Below are 10,879 nucleotides of genomic sequence, written 5' to 3' on the forward strand. Positions count from 1 at the left end.
TCTGGGGGTCCTATCTATTCTCTTTGGCTCAATTTAAGTCAGAATTTATGTCTACAAGAAAATTGAACCCATGACTGCAGGGAGCCACACATGTTAACCCAGTGACAGAGGAAGAAGAATTAGAAGAAACTAGAATTTTTATGCCTTTAGTTGGGCCCTTCCAGTAGCTTCTTTTTTCTACATTACGTGTACAGCTTTTCATTTCAGAATCATATGTATTTGTAGACCTATTCAAGCTACTTCAGGTGTGATTAGTTTTGAGAATGGGTACATTGTTTGAGTCATGCTTCTATCTTTCAGATAATTTTTCCAAGTGTTAGCACAAAGTGTTACTGAAATAATGTTTTAAAAATTTATTACATGTTATGGTCCAGCCATGTTGTAATAATTTTAAGTATTTACTCGTCATTGCTTTGATAGCCAAGTCAAACTTGAAGTACTTAGACATTAATACTCCAACTGATTAGAACTGGTTAGATTTGTTCCTTGACTTTAAGTACAAGATCTTTTTTTTTTAACCCCAGATATTCATGATGTCCCTTGAAGTCTCCACATATCATGAAAAATAAGAATAAACATGTATGTGAAAATATTAGCAGATGTAATTTAAGGTAGGCTGTACAGGGAGGTTCTCTACTGATGCTATCTTACATCCTATGATCTTATTTTAGCTAGGCATCTAAAAAAATTACCAGATGAATAAGTATTTTCTTTATTCTCTTTAATGAATACAGTCCTATATGTTTATGAATAAATCCATGAATATTTATCTTCAGTGCTTTAGTAACACATGGAGTATATGGACAAAGTAGATATTTAGACAACAAACTCAATTATTCTTTTATTATCCTTCTAGGCTTATAGAGTTAATGACAAGAATGTCTAATCTATTGCTGGGATCACTGATTCCCAACATTAAAAACAAGTAATGCAAACTCTAAATTGAGACAGTTAATCGCCACCCTTCTTGTATGTCTACTTCATCCATGGTTCTGAAACTAAGAACCCTCAGATTTTAATTCCTTTCATGCAACCAAAGGCTCTGATATGCACTTAACATGGGTTCACCTTTAGCATTTGACATTTGTTATTCAAGGCTTTCAAATGGAGTGTTTAATTAAAATTAAAGTGCCATTGTTTTTAATAACCCAGAAAAAATGGATATGAATTAAATTAAAAAAAAAAAGACATGACAGTGGATTTAAGAATACTGTAGCTCCTGTGCGAATATTGGAGTTGTTTGAAAAATTTTATAAAACATTCTTATTATCAAAATCTAATTTAAGGTTTAATGATGCAGTAAAGTTGAGATGTTCACAAAGAAACCAGAATAATAACAGTAAAAATTTAGCCATAGCTTAGTACAATCTAACCAAAATTTTCTGGTCAATTAGATTTGATTGTGTTAAAGAGTGACAAACTACAAAAGTAATTAGAAATCATGTATTAGTGAGTGGTTGGATGCTGGAGCCTGTTACAGGCTTTTTTATGCTTCCCGAGATTTGTCACCCCTTCCTGGGTCCCTGTAAACCGAAGTACATGTGGTTATGACAAGAGTATTTTTTCATGAGAAGGTTCTCACTAAACTCTTTGATAAATGTGATTTGTTACAGAATTTCTTCTCTTTTCTTGTGCGACAATCTTTTGCTTAGAGTATAAGACTAATAATAATAATAAAAATAAGACAGTTAAATGATCTCACAGAAGCATATATATGTAAAAATAAAACCTAGTATCATAAATGGCCTTATAACACTCAGGAGCTGTGCATTTCTAACCCATTTATATAGAATCTTACTGATACTCTAAGTCTTAAATGAGAGAAAAAGAGAAGGAAAAACATTGATGGCAAGTTTCTTAAGGTTCTTGTCATGATCTGTCCTAAAGTACTCCCACACCCACAAGTGATTTCATCTAAACAGTGAATTTTCTGGTTAATCTCAGTGTGAGATTAGCTTTGTTAGGAAAAGATTTGTAGTCTATTTCTTTTAAAGTACATTTTAATAAAATCATTAAAATATTTTTGTCTGGGCTATAATATAATTCATAATTATAAATATTTAAATTTAATTGTACTATTTCTTGTAAAAATAATTTTTGTATTAGGTTCCATCCTTAGAGCTGAGGTTATATTACTTTTTAATATTTTCTTTACAAATGTATTTCTCTCAGTAGACTCACTTGAAATAGTTTCCTTTCTAATGAAATAAAAGAAAATAACAATATTTATGTGGGGAATAAGAATTCATCCATGAAGAGCTAAGTGATATTTTAAGGGTGAAGACCCCAAGTCATTAACTTTTTATTTTATATCATTTTATTTGTTTGAGAGAAAGAGAGCACTCAAGCAGGGGGAGGAGCAGAGGGAAAGGGACAGAAGGACTCTGGGCTGAGCTCTCAGCCTGACATGGGCCTCAGCCTCACAAACCTGAGCTGAAGAGTGGGATGCTTAACCTGATGGAGCCACTCAGGTGCCTCCCTTTTTATTCTTATATAGATAAATCAATTGTTAGTTATTTCTCTCTTAATTTCCTAAGTTTTTTTTTAAAGCGTTTTGCATCTAGTTTTTGAAGTACATTTCAAAGATACCAGCTTTTAACCATATTAATCAGCTTCGCAGCAATTCATTTAGTACATGATGCTAAAAATTACCTTTACACAGTGGCTTCATATTTTTTTTAATGTTCACATATTTATTTTATTTTTTTATTTTTTTATTGGAGATGGCTTCATATTCTACAACTGAAAGAAATCTGTTAAGTTTCTTTGCAATGGAAGGAAATTGTTACGCCTTGACACATGGCTTCTTACTAACTTACATGGTATGAATTTTATACTTTGTATATATAGAAGTGCTTTCTTGTCCTTGAAGCAGCTTTTTATATTTACATTTCCAAGAAGAATAATTCTAAAATTGATTTCCTTTTTACAAGCTAAATGTTCACCTTTCAAATAAAATGCATAACCTGCGAAACTCATTCACTTATTTATATATAAAATGTATAGCATTTTAATATTTAGAAAAAAAAAGTACTCTAAAATTCTCCAAAGACAATTTTATAGGGTTACATTTGGTGGCCGATCTATGTCCCGCACTATCTTGGGTATTAGAGGAACAAAGTTAATTACACTGCACTGCTTTCCCTCAGGCTTTTCACTGTTTATTGGGGATACAAATAATTATAGTGCGCTGAGGTAATGTGAGCACGTAAAAAGTAGCACAAAGTTATGAATATTGATTTCGTTTGTTTTGTTTTGTTTTTTAACTTCCAAATACTTGTAGCCTGGGTCAGTCTCTTTGGCTTCAGATGAAATTCAGATCATATAAGACTTATTTGCATGTGTGTTATTACCTTAACATTAAAATATGGAAAATAGGTATTTATTTGAAGTTATATATTATTTCTTATTTACTCTTCTGTTTCATAATCGCTATTTAAACAGAGTTGCAGAATAGTTAAAAGTGGCAATTAGTAATTAATGGGACTAATTTAACAAATCATATGTATGAAATATAACAATATTTTTATTTTATTCTGTCCTCTGATAGAGCAATTCATTTGAACTATTTTTTGGAACTTTATTGGACATCTAAATTTCATAGATTATAGAGGGAGAAGCAGGCTCCATGCAGGGAGCCCAATGTGGGACTCGATCCCAGGACCCCGGGGTCATGGCCTGACCCAAAGGCAGATGCTCAACCACTGAGCCCCCCAGGAGTCCCTACGCTAATTCTTTGTATCAGCTCATTGTGGTATCAGAAGGCTAAATATCCTCTCAAAATTTTTTTTTCTTCATTATGTTGGATTTTACTTACTTGAAGCAGTCCGTATTTAGACTTGTTAGAATTAGATCCCAGATCTATGGATTCACTTAATACCTGGAGGCTGGTGCTGCAGACAAGCTGTGTCAACCAGGCCTTTTGCTTGTATACATTTACCACAGAGGCTATTCCTGTCAAAAATATTCATCATTTTTTAATACTTCAGAGCACATTGTATAGTAACATAATTTGAACTTGTCTTTCTCAGGGACAGTGTTTGTAAAGTACAGAGATGATACAAACTTATAAAATTGACAGTCTTCTTTAACATGGCTACTCTTTTTGCTGTTTTTTTTTTTTAATTTTATAGTACTTTCTGAGTTTGATTCAGCCTAAAGATTAAACGACTCAGATGCAATCATTTTTTTCTAGATTCCTTATGGCCGTTCACAGTTCATCTGATTTAGAGAAACCATCCATAAATGTCTATTTTATTTTAATCCTTTTCTTCTTACCTTTAGTATATTTCCAAATTAGAGAAAAACATCATTCTTGTTTCATACTTTCAAAATGAATTTATGACAGGCCAAAATTTTAATCCTTTTGTATGGCCAGTGACATGATAGCTATCTTGTAGGCTTCTGTCTAAGGAGAATTTATTGTTTTATTTCTATAAAGTCCAAAATCTCCTTTGTGTTTCTGCACTTTGACATAACTGAAAAATGATCAAAAGCTGTCATTATGAAATCCTCAATTTCACAGTTGGCAAAACACACACCCTTGGTGCAGTGTTGTATATAAGGTGTGCAGAAAACATTTAGCAGGTACTACCTTTACATTTTCTTTGGTCAGAAATTTATTGGCTGATTGGAATTTGTCAAAATTTATATTTGTATAATCTCTCAAATATGTAGATAGAGGAGTGTGGTAGTCAGAATAATGTCCCTGCAAGATTTTCAAGTCTTAATCCCCGAAATATGTGAATATATTGTATTACATGACAAATGGGGGATTAAGGTACATATGGAATTAAGGTTGCTAATCAGTTGACTTTAAGATAGGAAGAATATGGGCACCTGGATGACACGGTCAGTTAAACCTTTGACTCTTGGTTTCAGCTCAGGCTCTCAGGGTCCTGAGGCCAAGCCCTGCATCGGGCTCCTTGCCCAGCACCGAGTCTGCTCAAGACCTTCTCACTCTCTCCCAGCCAACACCCGCCCCCCACTGTCTCTTTCTCAAATAAATAAATTGTCAAATAAAAAGATAGGAAGAATATTTGTGATTATATAAGTGTCCCCAGTGTAATCACAAGATTGTTTAAGTATGGGCGAGGGAGGGAGAAGAGTCAATGTCAGACAGTTGTGGTCTATGGGACTCAATCAACCATTGGTTGTTTTGAGGATGTGAGGAGGTACCAGGCAAGGAATGGAGGTGGCCCCTAGAAGCAGGAAAAGTCAAGAAAATATATTCTCCCCTGGAGTCTCTAGAAGGGAATTCAGTTATGCTAGCACTTTGATTTTTAACCCCAGTGCCTTACCCAGTTTAGTCATTTCAGGATCCCAACCTCCTGAACTGTACAATAATGAATTTCCGTTATTCTGTGCCATTAGGTCTGTGGTAATTTGTTGCAGGGCAATAGGAAACGAATGGGCAAAGTCTATTTCTTATTTGGGTAAGATACTAGCATTCTTTGTTTTAAGTTTTCTGTGGTTTTTTAATATCTTCATATAAACCTGGAAGATTTGAAACCAACAAAGCACCAAAGAACTAGAGGAAACTTTTTTTTTTTTTTTTTAGAGGAAACATTTTTGTTGTGATTCAGTACATCACTGGATAGACCAAGAAAAGTGTGTTTATTAATAAGGTCCAGTTAAATCTGGTTTATGGTATAGTAAGTCAATTTACCTATTCCTAATTTCTCCTTTTGTTTGCCCACGTGGCTGTAGTCTCTGAATCAAGATGCATAGATTTATTTATTTTTATAGAATACTCAAGTGGATCAGAGATGTGCATTTATTCTTGTGGTGCCCATAGGCTAATACAGGGACTGGTTTGAGCATTGATGTATTTTGGGGAGATGGAAAAAACAAAACAAAACATATAACTGATTTCTAAGTACTTCCCTGTTTCATCTAGGGCTGTGTGAAATTTAGACTCCTCTGTGCTTTTGCACAACCCTTTCCTACCATGGCCATTCCCAAATTCCTTCTTGCCTATTGTATAAAATGCTCGGTCTTGGTTAAGTACCTTTCTAATACAATTACATGTGTCTTTCTGTTAAAATAATATAGCCGTCTGGGTTATACTGACATTGGTGTTATAATCATTCTCATTTCATTATCTTAGCTCTTAGAAAACATGATCAAAGTATTCACAATATATATAGCTTAAAATTAAGCTAGCATTACTTCAATGCAAAGCACACAGTTGATCCACAGGCAAGTGAAAGATGAGTGTTAATGCTCATGATTACAGTGCACTTGGGTTGCACATATAAGTCTCATCACTCAGTGCTGCAACAATGGAGGTTTCATTTTTATGAACTGCAAATCATAGTTGCCACCCAGCAGTTGAAGAAAAAAAAAAAACAGTGACAGTGACTACTGAAAATGGATAGTCTATGTCCTATCTATTTGAAACTAAATAGAGTGTTACTTATTGCTTCAATTTTTTGAGCTGCCACATGGGTTTTATACGTTTCCCCTAACCTTCTGTACCCATTGCTGAAAACCAGCATATTTTGCATCCCAAGGAGGGGTTTCCTGGGACCTAGGGATTTCAGTGCTCAAACCAGAGAAGTGTCAGGCAAACCTGAAATTAGTGGTCATCATAAAACCAGTGGATAGCTTTGGTACTCAACATCCTTAAAGTCTCCTTTCTCTTATGTGTGCTTACAATGTATTTTCTATCTTGATGTACTGCAGTAAACTGGTCAAACCAAAATGTAGGAATCATCGTATTATTCTTTATCTTAATCCTTTTTTTCCAATAATTCAGTAAGTCCTATGACCTATATTTTTAGAAATATTTTATTTATTGAGAGCGGTGAGAGGAGCAGAGGGTGAGGGACAAGCAGACTCCACATTGAGCACAGAGTCCCACTCAGGTCTCCATCCCAGGAGCCTGAGATCATGACCTGAACCAAAACCAAGAATCGAACACTTAACTGACTGCTCTAGTCCTAAGCATATTTTAATTTTTTTTTCATTTTCCATTTTATTTTTTGCATATTGAATGCCTCCTCATGGTTCCAAAAATTCTCGATATGAGAAGAGGTACAGGGGAAAGTCTGTCTCCTTTCCTCCTTGACTCCAGTCTTTCCAGTTTCCACTCAGACTAAAGTAGCACTCTTATTAGTTTCATGTGAATCTTTACAAATATACATGCAAATATAAATCCTGTTTTTTTTTACTTCATTTCCCTTGGCAATAATCACTGTGATTTGGAAATAAGAATGGGCACCATAGAGCATACAGTCAGTTCTGAAAATCATTGGGGTAAATATTGCCAGCTTACTACCCCAAGGGTAAAAAACCAAAAACCTTGAATTAGGTCCTGGTTCAGCTCTTTAGGTGTGGCTCCCTAGTTTTTGTGCTGCAGAGATGTTGGCTTTATGCTCTAGAAAGATCTTCCATTTCTATCTTCGTCCTTTTATATAAAGAAAACATCGGGAACCATCCACTTATTGGTGGCTAAGCAGTTTTGCCTGCCTGCCTCTTCCCAACAGAAAGTTGGAAGCTTAGAGGTATTTTATGTCTCACCTGGTTGTAGTATCTTTGCAAGTACAACTATCATTTATCCCCACAGTGTGATTGTTCCATCCTCTGTATGTGACAAAAGCCGTTTGACTCTCTGGGATAGTCTATACATATGATTACATTTTGACATCTCTAGTTAGTTAGTAACAGTTTTACCTTTTCCTTTCCAAAATACTTATTTATAATTTCCTTTTTATGATTTTTCTTTTGGGGTAGTATTTTAGTACAGTGTTAAGTAATATTGGTAATGGGGGCTTCTGTCTTGGTTCTGATTTTGTTGGTAATGCTTCTGGTGTTGCTCCATTAAGCATAATAGTGGCTTTTGGACTAAGCTAGGTTTATTTTATTGTATGGAGGAAATTACTACCCAAATCTATATTATTGAGTTTTTAAATTAAAAAAAAAAAAAGGTCATTGATTTTGACAAATGGTTTTTCGGCATTAACAAAGACAATTTACTGTTTCTTAGATCCATTAATATTATTAAAATAAATTTTATTAAAAGATTTCCTAATGTTGAAAATTCTTAGATTTTTGGAATAAACCTCCCTTAGTCATGACGTATGATTCTTTTTATTATGTGTATACATGGGTTAAGTTTGCTAGTCTTAGGATTTTGCTTTGATATCCATAAGTGATATTGATTTGGGGATTTGAGTGTATATATGCAATCTTTGTTGTAGCAGGAAGTTTTCTTCTTTAGCCTATAATATGGAAAAATTTTAGAAGCACTAAAATTGTTTGATCTTTAAAGACTTAAAAGAAAATTCCCTATGGAATCCTGTGGGACGATGTTTTAGGATTTACCTCTTGACAAATTTCCACATTCTATGTAAATCAATCTTTAGATTTTTCATCTCTTCTGAGGTCAGTTTTAGCAAATTATATTTTCTTGGAAAATTATCCATTTTATTTGGGTTTTCAGATTTATTTACATTGTGTTTAGCAACATACTCTATTTTTTAAAACTTATTCTGACTGGTTATTTTTCTTTTATCATTTACTCATTTTTGCACATTACTATTTTTTTTTTACAAAAATAGATTCATTAGTAATTTTTTCTTTCAAATAACCAGCTATTGAATTTATTAATTCTATTTTCAGTTTTCTTATATGCTTTTCCTTTAACAATTTGTTCTCTTTTGCTTCATTACTGTTTCCTATTGCTTTTAAAATTCTTATAGTAGATTCCTAATTTATTTTCATTGATTTTTTTAATGGACAAAATATTCAAGAAAAATAATTCTCCTTTGAGTAATTTGTTTAACTTTTAAGAACTATATTTTGCAGGAGCAGTGGGAGTTACATACTCTCTGCTATGTATATGTATATGTATGTAGTTTAGTTGTAGGTATATGTATACGTAATTATCTATAGAGGCATAAAACAGCATGGCATGTTTTGCTGGAGTTAATCATTTCAGTGGGATACTAATCATAGATTAAACCTAGCCATATCACAAAAGGCCTCTTTATAGATTTAATGGTATATACGCTGATATTAACTTTTTCCATGAATATAAGATTTGTGATCTGTGATTAACACATATGCATATATATATATATATGCATCTTTAATAATTTGCTAATAAATTTACTTTCTTGTTGATCTCATTTTCCTTTTAGGATTTTATTCTAAAATTAGAGAGGAAGGTTAAATGGCCATGTGAGTTTTAAATTTTTTTCTCGTTTATAATCTTAAAACACATTTTCAAATGTTTTATTTATAGTTTTATTTATTTATTTATTTATTATTTTTATTTTATTTTATTTTATTTTTATTTATGGGGAGAAAAGACAAGTATTGCTTCCTAAAAATCACAATTTTTTTAATTAAGAGTACTGCGAGAGACTGAAGAGTTATATAACCTCTGACCATTAGGGACACCAAGAAGGAATGGATGACAAGATTTAAATGTGTGTGTGTGTGTGTGTGTGTGTGTGTGTGTGTGTGTGAGAGAGAGAGAGAGAGAGACAGAGAGAGAGAGAGAGAGAGAGAGAGAGGAAGCTTAAAGTTGTTTACACATCTACTCTCTCACCATTGGTTATACTTTGTTTCAACAAAAATAACTGCTATGGACTAAATTGTATACCACAAAATTCATAAGTTGAAACCTTACCTTTCAGTGTGATGATATTTAGAAATAGGGCCTTTGGCAGATAATTGGATTTAGATGAGACCATGACAGTGGGACTTTTATGATGTATTACTGCCTTTATAAGAAGAGCTTGCTTCCAGAGAGCTTGCTTTTTTTTTCTTGCTATCAGAGAGCTTGCTTTTTTTTCTACCCACATTCACTATGTACAAAGGGGGGGTCCATGTGAGTTTGTCTGCAGGCCAAGGAGAGAGCCCTAATCAGACATGGACCTTGCCAGGACCTTGATCTTACACTTTTTTTTTTTTTTTAAGATTGTATGTATTTATTCATGAGGGACACAGAGAAGCAGAGAGAGAAGCAGACTCCCTGCAGGGAACCCGATGTGGGACTTGATCCCAGGACCCCAGGATCATGCCCTGAGCCTAAGGTAGATGCTCAACCACTGAGCAACACAGGTGCCCCTAATCTTACACTTCTCATCTCAAGAACTAAGAGGAATCTATTCCTATTGTTGAAGCCACCCAATCTGTAATATTTTGTTATAAGTTGACTAAAACAGTGATATTTCATTTTCATTTTATGGAAGCCCCGCTAACTATTATATTTATTTATTTTTCAAAGTAGTAAAAGGATAGTGTATTTTTACCATGGCAGTGATGATAATGGGAGATTGGAAATATTTGGGAAATGATTTTGTTTTGTTATGATACATGTGTTTTCTTAAATGCATATCAAGAAAACATAGACGTGTCATGAGTTTATAAAATGTAATGAAATATTTTGTTTCCATTTCAGAAATTATTACTTGAAATGCTTAAGTAAATCCTTCGATATTCATGATTCCTGTGTAAAGGAAGATTGACAAAGTATGAAATGAGGACACCATATTTCTAGATAAACAAAATTACAGAGATTTTTTTTTTTAATTAGAAATTTTGAGTTGCTTAACATTACGATGTGCTTCAAAATAGGTTGGGTTAGAATGAATATCATCAAAAGAGCTTGCTTTGGGATTAACACATATAACTGGGTTTTTGTCTTTTTTATAGTCCTGTCTCACTCAAGGGATAGGATACTCGCATTAATAATGGCAGCTCAGGATGCTTTTTATGCTTCATATCAATCCTCACTACCATTTTTTGTAAGAGTTTTTTTTTTTTTTTCTTTAAGATTTATTTATTTATTTGAGAGAGCATGAGCATGTGAGCCTGCTAGGGGAAGGAGCAGGGGAGAGGGAGAGAGAATACCAAGCAGACTCCT

The sequence above is a fragment of the Nyctereutes procyonoides genome, unplaced genomic scaffold (genome assembly GCF_905146905.1).
Source record: "Nyctereutes procyonoides isolate TBG_1078 unplaced genomic scaffold, NYPRO_anot_genome, whole genome shotgun sequence".
Classification (NCBI taxonomy): Eukaryota; Metazoa; Chordata; class Mammalia; order Carnivora; family Canidae; genus Nyctereutes; species Nyctereutes procyonoides.